This window comes from Dromaius novaehollandiae, chromosome 1, assembly GCF_036370855.1.
Source record: "Dromaius novaehollandiae isolate bDroNov1 chromosome 1, bDroNov1.hap1, whole genome shotgun sequence".
In the NCBI taxonomy this organism is placed as follows: domain Eukaryota; kingdom Metazoa; phylum Chordata; class Aves; order Casuariiformes; family Dromaiidae; genus Dromaius; species Dromaius novaehollandiae.
Genome location: NC_088098.1, coordinates 48,441,189 through 48,461,422, shown reverse-complemented (window position 1 = coordinate 48,461,422; position 20,234 = coordinate 48,441,189). Strand labels below are relative to the sequence as shown.

Below are 20,234 nucleotides of genomic sequence, written 5' to 3'. Positions count from 1 at the left end.
GGTTACACATTCCTCTAGGCCACGGTGAAAGGCCAAGTTCTGCTTAACAAAAACCCTTCCAAAACTGGGATGGATCCACCTGAGAAACACATCCACCAAGTTTCTCATGGCTGCCTGGAACTGCACTGCTGAAAGGAGTAGTTGGAAAGCAATATGAGTGGAGGGCACAGGAGCGTCTGGCCAAGCACAGGCTGTAGAACTCTCTCCTGAAAGAAATCAGACTAAGCTATACTGTGTTTAAAATTAATCTTTGTAATACAGCCTTTCTTCAGAGACAGCATCAATAAATAAAGCCATCAATGTATATGTAGGGGGAGGGAGACTGGGGGAGAGGAAGAGAGAGAAAAAGAGAAGCAGGCAGGTGGTGTTTCTTAAAACATTTTTTTTCTATCATCAGCAGAAAACAAAGTTGTGTCATCATGACACAGTCCATACCTTAAGACAGGATTCGTTCATCTATATCGCTATGCCTCTCTTCCATTTCTCCATTCCTGGTACAGTTAAGCTGCCTCATGTTGAGCCCATCCTGATTTTCCCACCTCAGAGCCATTTTGTAACATATGGTCTATTAGGTGTTGATGTGCAACTGCTTACATAACTGAAGGCTTGCTAGAATACAAAGACCTAAATATATAACAGATGCTCAAATGAACATGGGGATGAATGTGCTGTGGTTATAAAATGATGATGATACTGCTCAGAATCAGATTTACTCTGCTTCTCCTGCAGAGTACACCTGCCTTATGCTGGCAATACATGTGGCTCCAGCCAGTGAGGCTTCCTGGTCCAAAACTAAGCTTAGATCTTCGTTCTCTCTTCAGTGCACTTGTAACCTGCCCCCTGCACACACCTAGTCTGTGCAGGACTTTGACGTGTTTGTCAAAGCATTTCATTAGCGTATTCAGGGCATACCCCCAGTAGACTTTCTAAATGCAATACACACAGACACAAACAAATAAACCTAGATGAGCAAACACAAGAACACCTTGTGGGTTCGCAACAGAGTTTAAACAAATCACTAGGAAGGAAATTAAAAGTCATAAGAGCTTTAGTTGCAAGAAGGTGAGTCTTGTTTGTTGATTTGCTCTATTAGTTCATGATCCCCTTTAAAGGGTGCAGGATTCTTCATGCTGTGAAGGCATACGATACTATGAGTTTTGTCAAGGAAACATCGCCAAAGGACCCTTGATTCTGGTTTTCTGCCAGATAGAGCTATTCCAGAGGGCAGATAATATTAACTCCTGGCTCCTGCTCCTTTGCTCTGCTCAGGTAGCACAAAGGCGATGGAGCTATTAATATCCAGCTGGGCATTCTTCAAGGAGTCATCATGTGGGGTAATTCTAGTGTCAATAAGTTTATACCATCTGCTTTTCCCTCTGTCACGTGTATTTTGGGGTGTTCACGGCAGTCTGGGAGCAGAGCTAGGCATGTTGGACTTCAGCCTTCTGGGCATCTTTAGAGAACTGCGGTAGTCACTGAGATTTACAGCAGGACCAGACCAGAGGAGAAATGAAAATATGCCACAAAGCAGCTTGCCCAGGCAAAGGTCTGGTTGCAAAGTTCCCTTGATCATTCAATATAAAAATGACTTTTTCAGAGAGCTTTCCTGCCTGCACTTAGCACTATAGCTTCAGGTTCCCTAGCAGGTCCCCCATGGTTCACCCACCCTGATGCCCTGGCCATGCACTACACGTGTTGGGCCTGTTCTTGCACCGCTCCTGTCATTGCCTCACTGGGGTCACACCTCATGTGTTTAGGATGATTTTATCTCTCCAAGACTGCTACGGCTCTGTCAAAGCTGGCTGACAAGTTATCTGGGGTCGGGGCTGATGAACAACGCAGACACAGGGGCATGATTTCCTCGGGACTTCTCATCTGCATGAAATTAGGAACCATTTTCAGTGTCTGCAGAAACCATGCAGATAGTGTGACAGAAACCAGGCTCTGAGGCAGCAGTGGGTCTTTTACTAGCAAATCTTTCCTATATAGCATCCTCAATGGCTTTGCTGCCAACAGTTTAATCACCTTAGAAAGCCATGGATCCCTCTGACAGTAAAGGATGCTACCTAAAATTACCTCAGCTGCTTCTTCCTGTGGCTATATTGTCAGACATTATCAGCAAATATTTGCTTGTTATAGACTGTCATTGGGGAAAAAAACATGCCAGTCTTCTTGCCTTCCAGGTAACTAATGCTTTGTTGTTTACCCAGAGAAGACCGTCTTCTCTGAATTGTTCTTTCTGTGTGTATTTCTCATCTAGACAGGCTGACAAGAGTGACAAGCTGCACCCACAAGCGCAAGTAATTCTAAGTATATAAAGGAGTGAAACCTTTATATTTAAAATGGCGTGAGTTTGTTTTCTCATTGTCCCCACCTGCATCTTCCCAAACTTCATCTCATGGTTTATAGAGAGGGTAGAAAGAACACTTCCGACAATGAAAAGCCTCGTTGTTCTGAAAAGGAAGGAATTTCTGCTGCATTCATTAGAAAATGAGGGATTTTGGAGCAGAAAAATTAGATGCGATTCAGCAACTGTTCCCAAATTCAGTATAGAATGATAAAAAGATTCTACCTAATGCTTTAAGCTTATAGTACAATTTCACTTTGAAAATATTAAGAAATATTCTATAGTTTTGAGAAAACATCAGACTTGAAAACACCCACATTTCTCCTTTTTGGTTTCCTTATTCTTTTGTATTGTACTACAGAAAAGCTGAAGCCTTTATTTTATTTGGTTAAGGGTAAAGAGAAAGGTAGGAGTTCCAATTGAAATGCAGACACTACCTGCCAACTTTCATGCCTCTCTTTTGAAAAGCACAGAGGGAACATGGGCTGAAACTGGCATGTAAATTTAAAACACAATTTTAAATACGTATTACTAGAAAACAAGATCTTCAGTACAACATTGTAGGTAATGACTGTTTTAAAAAAATTGTGAACCATAATAATAAAAAAAAATACAGAAAATACCAGTTCTTAATTAATGGCCCTTTCTTTTGGTACAAGTGCAACTGCTTTATACCTTCGGTGTATATAATTAAATTTATCATAAAGTATGGTTACATTTTTCTGATAATGGCGCCTCCATGGCAAGGTTCTATTTCACTCTTTCTGTTCAGATCTCATTTTCTTTAAAGCCACAAATTAACTAGGCTTGTTCTAAAACAACATAAACTTCTTTTAAATCCAGACATGTGAGACATAAGCAAGGGAGAATTTGAGGTCTTTCTAACAACCAGCATTATCCTGAATCATGCAGAAAAATGCCCGAGTCTATTACACACGCTCCCTCTAGACCGTGGCTGCATGTTAGAAAAGCATCTTCAACTGCATTTTAACCTTAAAGTCATTCACTGAAAGACAAATGATTTTATTTTAGTCCTTAACAGCCAAGAGCTAAAAATTTATTTGAAACTCTTTTGTGCCAACTTAAATACTGATGGTGTTTTCTCAAAAACATGAAAATGCATGTTGTGCTTCTCTCCCATATAAGCTTGCCTTTCTCATGCTGTAATTCACTGCAACATATAAGCTTTTATTCCTTTTCCTATACAGGGAGTCATGTAACTCAGAGTGTTTTCCTGTTGTGACTGAGAAGATGAGGAATTATAAAAGACTAACACTACAATTTAACGCTTCAGAGAAACAGTGTATATCATTACTCCTCTGTAGCCAAGCACACTAATTAATATTTATTGCACCTGTCAAACCAGTAGCCATGGTCAATCCATTGCTGCAGCAGTTCAATGGGAGGCTGGGCACCATATTTCTCCTTGGCAGGCATGTTTAGGTCATCAACAAAGACAAAAGCCCTTTTCCCCAGTGGAGCACTGTAAACCCTCTTCTTTCTCCTGCAAAATTAAACCATTAATTTTATTCATGTTAATTTTCATCTTACTTTGAAACAGCAGAAAAAGAGAGAAAAGGAGAGAGAAAGAGAAGAAAAGAAGAGAAAAAGAAGGAAGGGAAATCACACATTTTCCTGGGAGCCTGTCTGACATTATTAGAACCAGTTCTTTTGGAATCCATGACCTTTTATTTTTATCAGATGTGCCGTAAAGGTCACAGAAACATGGGGAGGACATAGTTATAAATCCACATGGAGTTTAATCAAAGATGGCACGTTGTTCTGAAGTAAACAAGCTAATAAAACTATTCCAGTTTAAACAAAAAAAAAAAAAAAGAGAGAGAGAGAGAGAGAAGAAAAATCTTTGTTAAAGACTGTCAACAAAGCACTGATGAACGTAAATGGCTATCAATGGAATTAATTAGGCAAGAGGGATTATAATAAGCGAATTTCAGTATTGCACCTACGGTAGGCACTTTGGCACCCTGAGTGAAGCGCTTTTATTTCCAGCGCTGCGCCTCGTTCCAAAGCATGTCACGGTGCTCAGCGTGCTGCTGGGGAGCTGCATTCACTCCAGCTAATTACAAGACAATGAGAACTTGAACTAAAGGCAACTACAGAGCAGATTGCTTCAGTTCTGCCAGTTTGTATCCTGATTACACCAAGAACACTTGTGACACTGTGAAATAACAGCATAAACGGAAGGGATCTGGGATATTACACCCTCCGTCTCAGTATATAGTAGGAAAACAAATTTTAATTACAGGCCCTGTAAGAACTTCTCTAGCTTTTTTTCAAAAGTTGTCTGGTAAGGTTGTCAACAAAAGGATACTGTGCTCCAATCCAGGTACTAGAGAAGCTAGGGGAGCCAAAAATCAGACGTTTGCACTACTTCTCCTAAGACCGGGTTTGTTGAGCCAGGTCCTTCGGAAGTGCCTAACGTTCCTAGGAGCCCACCCTGCTTAGCCAAGAGGGTCAGGCAATGCAAGGAAAGGAGGCAGTGTTGAGACAGTGACTACCATGTGTGAACCTGGTGAAATAACTTGAGAACCTATTGGCTGGAAGAGGAGTAAAGCATTGGCTTCTTTTGGAGAAGCTGGAGACCACCTTAGTCAAGCCCAGTCCTTCAGGAGTCCTTGAGAGCCCTGAATTCAGATGACAAGGCTTTAAGAGTATGCTTTAAGGGTCTCTGTGGACATCTCTGGAAAACAGTCAGTGGATGTGTATTTTAATATTACAGGTGCATATGAATCGCATGATACTTCTCCTGCAAAAGGCCGTGGGCTGGGTTTTCAGCAGATATGCAATATGAAGAGATGCAGATAAATGCTTTGAAAATCCCGCTGGCTGTCTAAATAACTCTTTGAAATAAGAACTGGCTGTCAAACCCACTAAGGTACATTTGAAAATCACTCTAGCAGTTACATGACTCAACAGATGTCTAAATACCTTTGGAAATACAACCCTTTATGGTTACATATATAAGGACAGATGTGTACATATTTTGTCTCTCACACGAAGACTTCTTACTCAGATGGCTCTAGATTCGCAAGGAAGATTTCAGTTGTGCAGCACACAGCTTTTAGGCACTCTGCCCTCTAAAGGAAATCACAGCCCCAGGCTGGTGCTGGAGGTTTCTCCACACAGTCCCTGGGGAGAGCTGGTCACTGAAGAACAGGTTCAGAAGCACCACCTGGCAAAGCCAGCATCCAGGGCCCTTAACCAGAAGGAGACAGGAGGTATCAGAGCAAGGCTAAATCCCGCTTTTTAAGGAGAGTCAGGCACTCCATCGCCACGCTGCTCTCATTTCTCATTAGCCTGTGTAATAGCTCGTTACTTGGTACAAGTAACAGAAACTATGCAAAGCCAACCCTAGAAAAATGCCTTGGGTAGGGCAGCTCTCCTGGGAAACGGCATAAATCCCAGGCGAGGCAAAGGAGAGCTTTGAGCCCGGGTCTCCCTTGCTGCTACCAGGGGAAGCGTGGGGAGCCGGAGGCAGAGCAAGGAAGGCGGGCTGTGAACACCGAGGGGGCTTAAATGAGCACTAAGTGCTGGTGTCTGTCTTGTGAGTCTAACCTATATTTCCTGGCTCTTTAATTCCTCTGCAGGGTTTATTACGCAAGGCTGATGAAATGTATCGAGAAATACACTGTGGGCTGAATGTGGAGAGAAGCCATTTTCTCTGTGCAAATAATTATAGAACTAATTCTCAGGTCTTTTGTCAGCTGTCTCGTCTCTCCCTTAAACACCGTCATATGGCTGTAGTGCAATAAAACAGGTTCAAAATAGTCCTTGAAATTAATATAGCTTGATTTAGATGGCTGTTTATTTTATAGCCTGGTGAAAGTGTCAGGGAGATTTAACAGAAGATAAACTTTGTATTTGGCCCTTTATGTTAGAATAATTCTAACAGCTAAATGCCTTGTTTTGAGAGCCTCCTGTTACAACATTTTTCCTTTTCCCTGTCCAGTGGCCTGTTAGTTAACCATCAGTTAATAACTGACAGATAGAGGACCCACATCAGAGAATATTTTGTATCAGAGAATTACAGAAGTTAGATTTGGAAAAGATCTCTTGTGTCATTCGTGTCCTTACAAACACAGAGTTGTTTCGTATTCTGTATTTCTGTCCGGTTTGTTTTAAGTGACCCCAAAAATGCTGCTTTCACTGTTTCTCCTGAACTCTATTCATTAATGGGAGATTTTTTTTCTTAATATGCAGCCTAAACATTCATTACCTTATTATGCTTCACAATGAACTGAATTCAGTGCTTCTAGCATATAGTTGTAATTTTACCTATCAACTGGAAGTGTACTCTACTGTATGGAAAAGCCAGAATTATCATACAGCTCCTGCCTGATAAAACATTACTCAAATCCTGTAATGTTTTCAAATTTTGAGCTATTAATAATTTAACATAATTAATTCAAAACACTTCACTCAATGTGAACCAGAGAGAGATGATAGGGAAATGATGCATATTCCATCTTTCAAGGGTGGAATTAAATATGGAAAACAAGGAAAAGATAAAGAGCTGCCAACACTTACTTGGAGTGTAATTCACCTGTTTTGAACTTGCTATAAATTTCATGTTTCTAAGACTTTCAACTAACTTCACAGGCATAAATAAAACTCTTTCCCCTACCACAAGTGAACAATTTAACATGGTTAGAGCTGTTTGTCAAGCATAAGAAGAAAAGAAACAAATTAACAAATGGGGGAGATTTTTCTACAAAGGGAAGTAACAATTAAGTAAAAAACAGTTTTGTAGAAAAGTCTTTAAAATGCAATACGCATAGATTACTTCCTCTTTTTTTGTTAATGCTTATCAGTGAACAGTATTGTATCACTAACGCTTTTGCTTGATTAAACCTTCTTTAAAAGCAGCTTGTTGTTGCTCCTTTCACGATGGGGTGGTTTTTAAATTTTATTTATTTGAATCAAGGCTGGACCCAACCTTTGTTTTCCTGGTTGGAAATTCTTGCTGTTAGAAAGAACTGCAGGTGCTAAATTATGGCACAATACATCGCAGCTGCAGAAGTGCACCTGGAAAAAATTAGGCTACTAATGAAAATTTCACCTGAAAAGTGCCAAATTGGAAGTCTCAGAGATTGAATGCTTCCATTAAGCTGCAACTCAGGGCTTACAAACTAAGTAAAAAATATTGAAACTTTCCTCCTCCTGTACTTTGACCACCAGTACTTCCTTCAGATGCGTTGTTGTTCTTTTTTTGGGGGGGGGGGGGGGAAAGGAAGGGAGGAACACAGAGAGAGTATGTTCATCTCTCATCTCCATTAAATCCCTGGCCAATCTCTGCTGCCAACGGAGGTACCAATTAGTGCTAATTGTAGTAGACACTAATAGTGTAGACACCTGTCACTATCTATTGAGCTGGGACCATCACTAAATTCACAAAGGCCACAAAAAAAGCATCTAGAATAATAATGATCATTATTTTGGTACTGACCCAGTCTGAAATTAAACTGTTGATTCTATGGTGAAAAGCTGAGCAATGCTTTTCAAAGGTACCATAATCTAATAGAAATAATGCACATATATAGATACATATATATTGTTTTTTATTACAGAAACACACAGAAAAATGATACAGGGCTGGTTACCATAGCAACAGTGCTTCCTGCACTGCATGGACCGACAGTCCTCACTATTTTGTGGCATTACAATGGATTCATGCTTTATAGAAAGAAGCTGAGTGGCAAATCCTAAGCATCCCCCTGAGCAGTGGCAGGACCTGTGTGGGGAGAGTGATGAACCTCAGCCTGTTCGGATCCCCTGCGCAGCCAACACGCGCATCACTCGTACCCACACAGGCAGCGTTCAGGCTCTCCTATTTCATACGTAATAATGCCGTAATTTCATATGTAATATGTCACAACATGATGAAAGGTAATCACCTTTCATTTTGACAACAAGCATGCAGCATCTGTCAGCTTCATCGCAACAAGGGCAGTTCAAGGGCCGAGCCTGAGCATGTTTCCAGGCCACCTACCGATAGCATGATGCAAGTCGTTCCATTAAATGCTCCCTTCCCTCAACGTGGCTGTGGGAAAGACAAAAGCCCCCATGATGGGAATCACGCTAAATCAGCCATCCAGACACAGGACATGTCCTGCTTGGCTTGCGAACAGTAACCGGCACCTGTTGGCCTTGGAAGAGCCTGTTGTTCCTGCAGTTACTCTGAAAGCACTCCAGGCTTATTCTGCAAGCACTACGAGAGTGATAACAAGCTCATAAAACACTGAATGCTAGAGATTACATGTAAGCACGATAGAGAAAAATTAAATCTATTAAAAAACCCTGCCAGGCCATAATTTGCTATTATTATTTTTTAATTCATTGTAATATATATTGTGCATAAGAGAAAAGCTAACAAACATAAATGAGAGGGAAGTTAACAAACATATTAATTTCCATTCTAACTTAGACCTCTTGCCTGGAACAAATGGAACTGCTAACTCATCTAGATGAGTCGGATCTGTTCTGAAACCTTCTGGATGAGAGAGCCCTGCAGAAATACCAACAGGATGCTGCCACTTGTGAGGAGTCTCTCTCTGGCAATGAAAGGAACAGGGCAGAGTACTCAAAGCAGGTAATTTTTGCTCCATGTAGAGCAGTTGGACAGCCACAGATTCTCAGGCAGTTTTCTTGCAGTCCACGGAAAGGGAGAGTCCAGTCACTCACACATGGGACTAGGAGCTAGGAGGGCTCCTGCAAGCTCTTCCCTGCTTGGAGCTGAGCACAAAGCAAATCTGCAGGAATATGTTTAGATAAGCAAAGCCTTCCCCCAGATATGAGCATGTTTCTTTTTCAATACACAAAGTACCTTTTTCAGTTTTCCGTTTCTGGGGGAAAATCTGCAGAGAAGCTTCTCTCTATATTCCAGTCTCTTGTAAGACCACATCTCAAGCCCGGGAGCACAAATAAGCTCCTGCAATGCCTGACGGACCCAGGGATCCTGGTAAGGACAGTCTCTTTTCTTCATCCCCCACCTGGAAGGACCACAGGGAAAGGTCTGCATTAATCCCTAACTCTCCAGGGAGAACTTGGCTCTGGAGTTCCCTTCGCTCGCTGGAGAGCTGTGCAGACAAGCATGGAAAAGTGCCGGTTCACTCCTTGCCTTTCAGGACAGCACTTCACGTTCCCCAAGCAGGCGTGAAGTGATGTGCTTAGCAGTGCAGCCTGCCTATATGTTGTGACGGAAAACACCCCTGCAAGCAGATAAGTTTCCACTCAGGGACCTAAGAGTACACCTTGAAAAGACCCTGTCTGTGAGAGAAGGTACTCGGCAAAAAGTCCCTCTTTTTGCCAAGAATTAATTAAATGTGGTCACCAAGGAATAGTGAAACAGCTCAGGAATGAGAACTTCAAAACAGAAGCTATAATCAAACCACAAACATCACTCAACCCACATTTGTTCCAGCAGGTGGGTAAATGCAATCTGCTCTGAGAGAGAGGCAGCATGAGAAAAGCTCCATGGGAGAAGATTAAGTTGTTTCGCCAGCCCCTGAAGAGCATCTCTTACCATCTCGTGTACCAGACCAGAGTATTTTGACTGACACAGCAGAAGCTAGGCTCCAGCCCTCGCCTCCCCCCTCACTGTCCTTCAGCAGCGGGGCTGGACGAGTGACAATCCAGGCAGACACAAGTGAAGAAGTACAGGGTGTCCATCCTTGCCCGCCAGTTCAAAGAAGGGCAGTCCAATCTTTCTCTCCAGGGGATGAAAGATATCTCATTTTTGAGAGCACACTGTGCACTAACTGTTAGTCCCCTTATTTATTTGACTGCTTAATTCAGTACGTGACTTCAGGCATGTAGTCAGATGTCTGGTGTTCATTTTCAGTCAGTTGACAAAATGCCTGGAAGTTTGAGTCATTTGATCAAATACTCCACAGAAATAATCACTGACTGAATCACTCTGACAGATCCAGGATGGGTTCTCCTTTAGCTGATTTCTTTATAGACCAGAAAGTTACCTTGTGCTGTATGTAACTTAAGCACCTCTTTGATCAGGCAGTTTGGCAGTGTTTGTTACACTAAAGGTACACCATGTACCACTGTCACAGCCTCCCGCTGCCTCCGATCTGCCTTAAAATCATGTACAATTGACTCCTTCACCCTTCCTTCTCTGGGGCCACCACCTGTCTGGTCTCAGCTGATGACTGTCCAGGAGGACCTTGCATTCACATGGCTTCCTTTGCCTTTCCCAGGTACTTCTGCTCCCCCAGGAGAGCCCTGCACCCTGCCTGGGCTTCCCTTGATCCTCACCCATGAACGGCTGCACTGGAGACGTTTTGTGGGGGTTTCCTGGACACCACCACCACTCACAGCCTTCTCTTAATAGCTAGGCTTCATTTGTCAGACTGGTGCCTTTGTTTCCAAACATCTAACTTCCACATCTCAAAAACCACAGCCACATATAGCGTGCAGTCAAATTTGGGTGCTGCGTCATTCCAGTATCAACTTTTACTAGACTAGATGGTGATGATTTGCACACAAAATGCAGCGTGCTTTGTGCTGAGGTTTCCAGTTTAGTGCCAGATGTTTAGCAATAAAGAAGTTAATAAAATACAAACAACGACCTTTCGTACAGGGATAGTTTCTCTGCTCTTTGCTTTTACAATTCCCAGTGATCAACTGGAAATCTTAAAATGAAGCTCTGTAACATCTGTACTACAGTTTGATTTCATTTCCAGGAAGTGCTCATAGATGCATACATTAAAGATTCAGTCAGTCCAAGTAAATATTTCTGAAATGTTCTCTGTTTCAATGGTGGTGGCCAAAGAAACTCTAGGAAACTATACTAAAAGTTGTACCACAACAGTCTAGGAGTCTAATGAATAACCCCTAGTGATCCTGGCCAAACAGACTGAAGGAGGAAACCTCATCTATTCCATATAGCTCTCTAAGCTGGGTGGCTGGTGTTAATCAAAAAAATACGTTTATTGCCTACAGTTTTGGAGTACCACATTTCAGGTTGGTCAGCAGCTTTTGGCTCAGAAGCAGATATAAAAACAACATAAAAGTAAGTTTTTTCAAAATAATTAACTGTTTTTCCAGAATTTCTTACATATTTTCGAATCTACATGTTCTCACTTATTTCATAGTTGATCCACTGCAATCAGTCATTGAGACTGATGCAGATGGACTTTTAAAAGTGTTTTTATAAACTGAAAAATGAAAAAGTTAATAATCATAAATTTGGCAATTTTTGAGCATCTCTGTGTTGAAGTAGCACTTTCCTGGAGTCTGATTGAGCGCTATGTTTATAGCCAGACCCAAAGGAATAGCCTATTCAGTGCACTGTAAGCCAGCTCTTCAGCATCCTTATTTAGGAAAATGTTGGGTGACAGACAAGTCATCTGCATGGATGAGGCAGTCGGTGTGTGGGGAGTGGGAGGGATGAGCTCAGGTCCTGAGGTAGGAAGGAAGAGGCACCACAAAAAGTGAAAATATATTCTATTGTATTCATATTACTTTTTTTTTTTTTTAATCTCAGGTTGGTCAGTCATTCCTTTAAGATGAACTCCAGGTGAATTGGGTTTTTCATGACATTGCATATGTGCTATATTTAAATTGAAAACAATTTCATCCAGAGAATTTTCCAGAGAATTTTCCTCATTTGAGAGAAATTTTTACTTCAGTGTGAATTAAAAAACTCCAGTTGCCTAAGTGAGAGAGCACAAGTCTATGGTGACCCTACCAGGAGCAGGACTGTTAGTCTTTGGTTGTCTACTTTTTCCAAATCTTCTGCTTAGACTACTTCAATATTTCCTTTGATAATGGAAGTTTGCAAACACAGCTTAAAGAAAAGTATAAATATAAAAAAAATACATTGAGCAAGTGGTTTTATCTCTGACTATCTAGAGATGAAAGTGATCATGACTCATGAGCCTCTTCAGCAAATACCCTCACGGCATTTTCTAGTCCTTTGTACTGTTGGTATGATATATTTCTTCATTCACTAGAGTCTGTCAGTTTTTGTAATAGCATTTATCAATCCCTAGTGTGCATAGAAGTGTATACTTTATGTAGTTCAACTATTTATGTTATGCTTGAGTCTAATTCATAATTTTTTTTTTGCTTGAGGAAGTTGTACTTATTACAGTAAGTTTTAACACCAAAAAATATAATCTATAATATTCTTAATGACTCTTCACTGCACCAACCACTTTCAGCACTGAGCTTTCTCCTTACCTTTATTTATTTATTTATTTATTGGCATTAATAACTGATGTGTGATGTTGCCCACAGATCTCATTTCTGGTGCTTGTAAATAAAAAGTCTCAAGATTTGCACTGCCTGGCTGGCAGGCAAAGCTCTCCACACTGAAAGGTGTAGAATACAGTATGAGCTTCCTTTTATCATGCCAATTAATGTTTGACTTGTTTGTCTGCCATGTGATAAATTAAAAATGCATGATTTAGATGCTGGAGAGCTAACCATTTTCTAGATATAATCCCCTGGATGCTGCCATTCTTCCAGTTGATCTTTTTGCCCTCTCTGTGTTGGCGAGTACCATATATAGCCTACTGCTCAGATCTTTCCCTAACAGATGGCTCTCTTTACTAGTTGGGACCCAATCTGATGATTCCCTTTAATATGCTTTAGACTCAAGAATATCCAGGGACAGGCAGCTGATTCATTCTCCTAAAGCAAAAGCAGCGAAAAAGAAAAAGTTAAGTCGACATGCTTTCTGGACTGTGTTCCACTCTATATACCCCATAAATCAGAATATTTGTCAACATCAATTAAAACGTAGTTTCCCCAGTACTAAACATTACATGGAGAAACAAATCAGCTTTCATTTATTCTGTCAGAAATGGAAGGAGAGCTTTTCATATTATTTTGTGGATAATCTCTGTGGAGTAAACTAAGCACAATTACATATTTGATTTTAATTAAAACTCTGGGTACCTTTCGCGTTTCGTTAGGAGGATGTCCTGGGTATGATTAGCTGAGGCCTGCGCTGAGAAGTTAATTTGACATACAACATATTTTTCATGAGGTAACTGTCACAGGAAGTTGTTTGTAATAGCTATCTTTCCCAGGCCTGTGGGGGCAACAAAAAGTAATGGCTTATCCTGAAGCAGCATCTTCTCTTCTACGCAGTACATCTGCATAACAGTCGCGGTGGTGCTCACAATAATGTCATTAAGCCGGGAGACTAAGAGAACGAACCAAAAGATGCAGATAAAGGTGCACTGTACACAGAACAACAATACAACTCAGTCATAAAATAGTTCCGAGTCACAATAAAAAGCAAAATCCACAGAAAATACCTGGAAATGACAAAGGAGTTACAGTTTATGAGCAGCAGGCCTGGTGGAATTGCCAAGTCGGAGGCTTAAACACAAAAGAGCCCTAAGAAATCCTGTTTGGTGTTGAGGGAGGGAGGCTATTATACCCAACGGCGGTAATGAGAATGCAGAGAGTTTGTGTCGTTAACTGTTTTCTTTTACAATATTTGACACCGGGATGGCTTAATGGTATGTTGTTTTCTCTTCAAGCCACAGTTTTCCTTCGCGCGAGTGTGAGAGCAGAATTCTAATGCGAATATACACTGGGAAAAGGGGCCTCGCCGTTTGGTTTTGTCTTTTCCAATCTCTTACACTTTAACTGGAAGGTCATTTCATTTATTACACACAGAAAAGGGCAGGAGCCAGGCTTAAAGCTTGGTATGTACTCGTATATCAAACTGGCACTTATTTTGTTCTCCCTTATCTGGGTTAGCCTCCTGCCCTCATCCCTCTTATAGGTACGTACATTTGGCTAGAGAGAGGTCAAAATGACCGCATTGCACGCACTTCTCTTTTGCACCCTTCTGAGGGAGTTACGTTAACTTGGGGTATTGGCAGCAGAATTGCTCTGCCAGTCCACAGGGCGTTTTGTAACCTCTGCAGCTATTCCTCTACATGAGAAAACTACCAGGAACGTGTGCTTCATGCAGCAGGTTCACAAAGCAATTTCATCTATTCACACCTGCCTTATTAAGGGGATCTAGCAAATGGCAGTATCATTGAAACGTTATGTTTCCTGCCCTTTTCCTTTTGAACATAGCTTTGAAAATGCAACCAATATAAGCTGATAGAAACCCATTGCTGGGGTTGATAGCTTGTCACTTATGTTTCCTGAAAACCAGGTACTAGGAGTCTGGTTCAGAGTCCCCTCTACTGGGGTCCAAATTGTGCTTTGAGCAGCCAGGGCTGTGAGGACCTCATTTTCCGTAGCCATCCAGAGCAGCGTGCAGTGCAGAGGCTGCACTGCCTGTCCCAGGGTGCCGGCTGGCCAGCTCTGCTCCCAGCTCGCCCCGGCTGCAGCGCGGCTAGCTATGCTCTGAGCAGCTCACACGGGCCCTGGCTACAGAAACTTTGGCTGAGGCATGGAAATGCAGAGGACCAAAGAAAGAACTCTCTTTTGTTACAGCTTCACTTTTCAGATGAACTCCTTCTTTGGTCAAGGTCAAACTGCTCGGGCCTCCTTCCTCATGTGTCCTAGATGACCGCTGGCATTGCATTTGCATTGCACTGGCTACATTGCATGCAGCCACATTTTGCTAGGCAGTGTGCAGACACCCTGACAAGGCACACAAAAACTGGGAGGGAAAGTCAGAGAGGTGGAGTGATATCCCAAGGTCGAAACAGCAGCCCTGGACCAAAAATGTTACCAGAGTCCCTGGCTGCCCGTGTTTCACTCCAGGATCCTTTCCGGCAGGGTGCCATGGTGTACAATGGAGGTGGATAAGACTCAGTATCCTCAAGCGAGGAAGTCTGTAATGTTTATAGAGAGCCATGCTCAAACACACACATCCCATCAGTGGGCAGGGATCTAACAACATCCTCTTTATTTCAACGAGAAGCCTCTGAAGCTTTCTAAAGCTGCACATCGAAAATGAAGCAGTTGGCCTATGCTCCTGCAGTAGAATATGCACTTTCCTCTGGGACTCCCATCCATTTTTGTATAAAATGAATTAGTCCAATTTGGAGTGCGTCCTGAAGTACTGTCTCTCTAATCAGCCTCCTCCCTGTCCAGAAGCTGGCCTTGGGCCTGGCTGTACATTACCAAAGGACTGGAATTAGTCATCCTTGCAGACAGGCAAACATTTTTGCTATTGTCTCACCTCTGCACAAATCACATCCCAGGGACCTTTGTCATGCAGAGCTTGAGGCTGCCATAGGAAAGGGGAAAGAGAAGAATTAGGGAAGGGCAGAAAACTCCAAAGACTATTTAATTACCACAGACATTTTGTGGCTCCAGAGATGTGCACTATATACACCTGAGTGTATACAATTAAGCTGTGAATTAGCCACAGTTTGACCCGTACAATATTGGTAGCTGTCCTTACAGATTGGTTTCACTCCAGCCCAAATTCTCAGCCTAAAAGGTTAAATATATAATACTCCATACTGTCGATAATCCATTTTTCCTGCTTTTGGCAGTAGGAAGAAGGTGAACATACAGCTAATTAAAATACATTTGTTGAAAAGGTCAGTGCAGTAAGCTGCAGTTCAGCTGAATAGAAGGATTACGATCCTATTCACCCAATCTAGTGACAAACAGACTGAAAATGGAGACTGAGATACAATTAATCTGTTTTGCTCTCACAGAATGAGAAAATGCTCAAACTTAACAGTATTCAGGTTCTGAAAAAAATCCCAATCCTTAGTGTTCCCAACATGCTCTGGTACAGTGGTAATAGGCTATGCCCACGCTTTTCACAAGAGATTTAAGGAGTCTGCTGCTCCAATTCCATTCAAATCCAGTTTGAGCATCTCATTCACCATCCTTTAAAAATACCAATTTACTTTACAGAAGTAATTTGTACAGTGCAGTTGCATATTAGTGACTACTACCTCCTGGCAAATAACTAAGCAATTAAAATCTGTGCTCAGTTTGAAGACACTGATCATCTCCTTTTTCCTGGGAGAAAACTTACAACAAGCAAAGTTTTGTATGCCTACATCTAAATGTTCCACTGCAGATTCTGATCTCCATTCAGGAGTCTGATATTTGACTTTATCAAAGACTGGAACTGTTTTATGTTTAGATTTCACCAGCTGCCGGAGGAATCTAAAGGTACCTCCTCTGCATGAATGCATAACAAATGAAGTTGTGAACATCACATTTTTCATGCTATTCACTGCTCTGAGTCAGACACCTCCATGACGCCATAGGCCTGAGAAGATTTTTATGCCAAGGGTAGTTGGTTGTACATTAAAGAGAACCAATTTGCATTCATCATCCTCTCGCATTATCCAGAAAAGGTTTAAAAAGCCCGTCCTGATCATTATTTACCCTGGGGTGCTCTGTTGAAGTGCCAGCTCCCCATCATACTCAGATTTTAACACTGGGGCTCCCACAGGCACTAAAGGAGCTCAGCACCCTGCAGAGCCTGTGTGTGTGACTGTGCGTGTGTCTGTGTGTGTGTGACCTGTGAGGTGATGCTGTAAAATGATCCTCATGGCTTATTTCAGAGGTGCCTGTGCTGTGGCAGGAGGAGAGTCGTGAGGATGGTGTGACTCGTGCAGTGATGAATACCCTGCGGCACGCCAGGAAAAAAGATTCACTGTTATCAGGAGCTGGTGTAAAGCCTTCTCGCTGTATGGGAATGCAGAGCACCAGCAGACATAACAAGGGAGTGAGAGGATGCTACCTACCCAATTATATTCACAGGTAAAAGTGCCAATGGGCAGCCAGCAATGAGTTAGCCACGGATATTGGGCTTGCTGAAAATGAAAGGCAGCCCAAAGCAAAATGTATTTATAGTTTCTCATGTTGAGTTACAGGAGGTTAAATTCATTATATAACTATAAAGACTGACAGAATATGGAGTTTTAGAATACCCAGAATCATTTGCAAAAAACCAGAAGGGCAACAGCCAAGACTAAGAGCTAGATCTGAAACAAAGTAGACTAACAGCCAGACCCCATGGTGCTGAACCCTTAGATGCCTGCTTCTGTCTAGATTCAAGATCCCTCATCCAACCTAAAAAATTATTAGTATGATGATCTAACATGTCTTCATCAGGCAGGGCAACACCATGCAATGTTATGTCCAGCTAGAAGTAGCCTTGGTAAAGAGGGTGAACCGGTATGAGCTACAACGCCTCTGCACTGCAGTGGGTAAACGTACCAGACCCAGCATGGCACAGTGGAGGCTCAGGTGGCCATGGCATCTCCATTTGGACTGCCCAGAGCAATAACTACACCCTAACCACATGACACACGTGGGACTGTGTAGCAGTGCCACTTCCCCAGTCCACAGTGTGCATCCAGCATGGTCTCTAACAACAGCACCACAAAACAACGCGTCACGCTTTCATTCTCAACAGCAACATGGGCTCAGAAATAACCATCAGGCTGGGCAGAAACCTGCCTAGAGCTAATCAATGTGTGAAGCTGATGACAACAAAAAGTCTTAAATCCTGCCCCTTAGGCAGTTACATGTAGCAGGAAGGCACTCCCAGAACCCTCTCTTGCAGGTTGACGCTAATACTCTTTCTTTTCAGGGCCTGAGCTGGATTTCAGGTGCTCTCAGAGCTGTTTTGAGGAAGACACAGCTGTGCTGGTGTCCTTAGGAAGCCTGGACTGGCTGCCTGCTCCTTCTGAGCGCTGGTCAAGCTGCTCTGTGGGTGAGTCATCCGAGGGAAAGTCTGGTTTCAAAGCTCCCCTGGTTTGATATCGGGTTTGGGGCTGGGCTGCTCAGCTCTGTCCAAACTGGGTGGTACCACGTGGGACCAGGGACTGAGCCTTTAGGCATTCCTAGAAGGGATAAGATAATTAACTAAAGGAATAACAGAGTAAATGGAGAAATTTTGTGAGCAATAGACCCAAAAGCTGGTTTCTCTGTTGGATTTTCTGCTGTTTGACAGAACATCAGTTCTGACTGGAGATTTCTGAGACCATGGTTTTCCTTATTCTCTCCCTCTCATAGACTTTTCAGTGACTAATGAGGATTAAACTCATGCTACAGGCTTTCTTGTGGTGGGCACCCTAATTAAAGTCCTACTCCTCTACAAAGCTGTTTATTTTCATGAAGCTTGTAGAATATATTTAAGACTGTCATCCCACTTTCAAACCTGCTTGAAACTGAATAATGAGTTCAAAATTTACTTGAAGAGGATTTGTAGGTAAGACAAATGCGTACAGGGTGATCACATCAGTCTTGCTTCCTTAGGAAACCGGGAAAAAATCCTCAGTACCTATGAAGCTTAGTTGCTTCCAGAGGTGGTAGGTGGCAGCCAAAGGGGAGTTTTCAAAGGTGTCTTTTGGAATCTGATGCTAAACTCTGATAAAGATCTATCTCTGAGAGATTTTTCTTCATTAAAAAAGCCAAAACAAAACTAACAAGGACTATAGAGGAAAGGACTCATTTGTTTTCTTACCATGTTGAAGAGAAATCTTCTTCTTCCGACCCACATGACCCTGCACAGCATTAGCTGTACTAATTGTAAACAAAAGTCACACTGTCAAAATAAAAGGGAGATGAATTAGCAACAATAGAGTTCATTAAAGCTCGTTAATCTTTAAGAGGATGGGTGCGATGTAATTGGAAGAAAGGCTGAGAGCTATGTGGGTAAAACATTTCATGGGAATACATTTCATTTCAAATGACAAAATATAATTAAAAGTGAGAAGTTAAATCAACTGTCAAAAGCACAGTTACAGCTGTCTTTTCTTTTTCTTTTCTCTCTCTCTTTTTTTTTTTTTTTCAGTTTTAAACACAGTCATGTTGCTTTGCTGGCTGTACCAGCCTGTCTGATCTCCTATGCTTTGCTTTGGTCTTAGCTGAAAGTTCTGCAAGGCTGGTTCTGATGGCTCCAAGGGAGATGCTACCCCCCCAAAAAAATTTTGTCTCTCTTCCTCCTTTGTATCCCACTCCAGGTACTTAGCTACTAGGTCTTTGTCATCATAACATCTGCTGCAGCTTTCCTCTTTTCCACTGACCCCCTACTTTCCTTCCTCGTCAAAGTTGGTACACTTTTTCACAGCCAACCCCAAAAATGTTGTTTGCAAATGACTTCTTCCTGGCTTTAAGCCAGAAGTTCAGGGAACTGCAGTCTTCTGCCCTTACTTCAGTCCCTGAGATCTCCCTATGTCAAATATCTCAGCCTCCTCTTCAGGACTTCGTCTAATTTGAGGACCCATAGCCCTCATCTCCTTCTCCACAGAAGGAGATGTATTTTACTGCCATCAGTTCTTATTCTCCATCCTGCTTGAGATGCCTGAACTTCTGCTAACAACACTTTCTACGGTTTGAATACCTTTTCTCTTCTGCTGGGCACAGTAGACTCATGCTCATGGTTCACTTCCTTTCAGCCCACATCCTGCTCCATTCCTTGGACAATCTCCGCTATCGCTTCAGTGCCAGACTTGCCAATAAGCCAATATTTAAGGAAACCTAGAAAGTAAAGTGTAAGCTTAATGCCCTAACATCTGCACCCACCAAATATACTCTCCAGGAAGATCCAGCTTGTCTCCCTTTGCGTTATTGCATGCTATCTTATCTCTCAGTTTAATGCTCCTTCTTGTGGTACTGCCTATCTCTGCTAGACAGTCAGCTCCTTGAATCATGAGCTTTCATGTATACGCTATCTAAACAGCACACATACACTCAAGGTGTCTCTTCCTTCACACATAAGCACATATATTACTCTCACAGTCAAAATAGGTGCTTTACATGGAGGAGAGACAGGACTAAATAGTGGCATGCTGTGATTTTTTTTCCATATCGTTACTTCTAAGTGCTCACAGCGATACTTCTGCATTCTGATTTTAATGGTGGGATGTGTGCTTACATATACACATGTGCAGTTGTGTGAATATATCACACTGAGAGGTGGGAGTGATCATTGCCAGGAACTGGCCTG

General features: G+C 42.1%; 1 long non-coding RNA gene across 1 annotated transcript; it reads right to left on the bottom strand.

The window, feature by feature from the left end:
• Positions 1-3,032: 3,032 nt before the first annotated feature.
• LOC112997228 (uncharacterized) lies at positions 3,033-19,760 on the bottom strand. Its single transcript, XR_003262648.2, has 3 exons — positions 19,629-19,760; positions 18,750-18,830; positions 3,033-3,851 (listed from the first exon to the last, which is right to left on the bottom strand). It is a non-coding gene; the product is annotated as an uncharacterized LOC112997228 (long non-coding RNA).
• Positions 19,761-20,234: the final 474 nt, after the last annotated feature.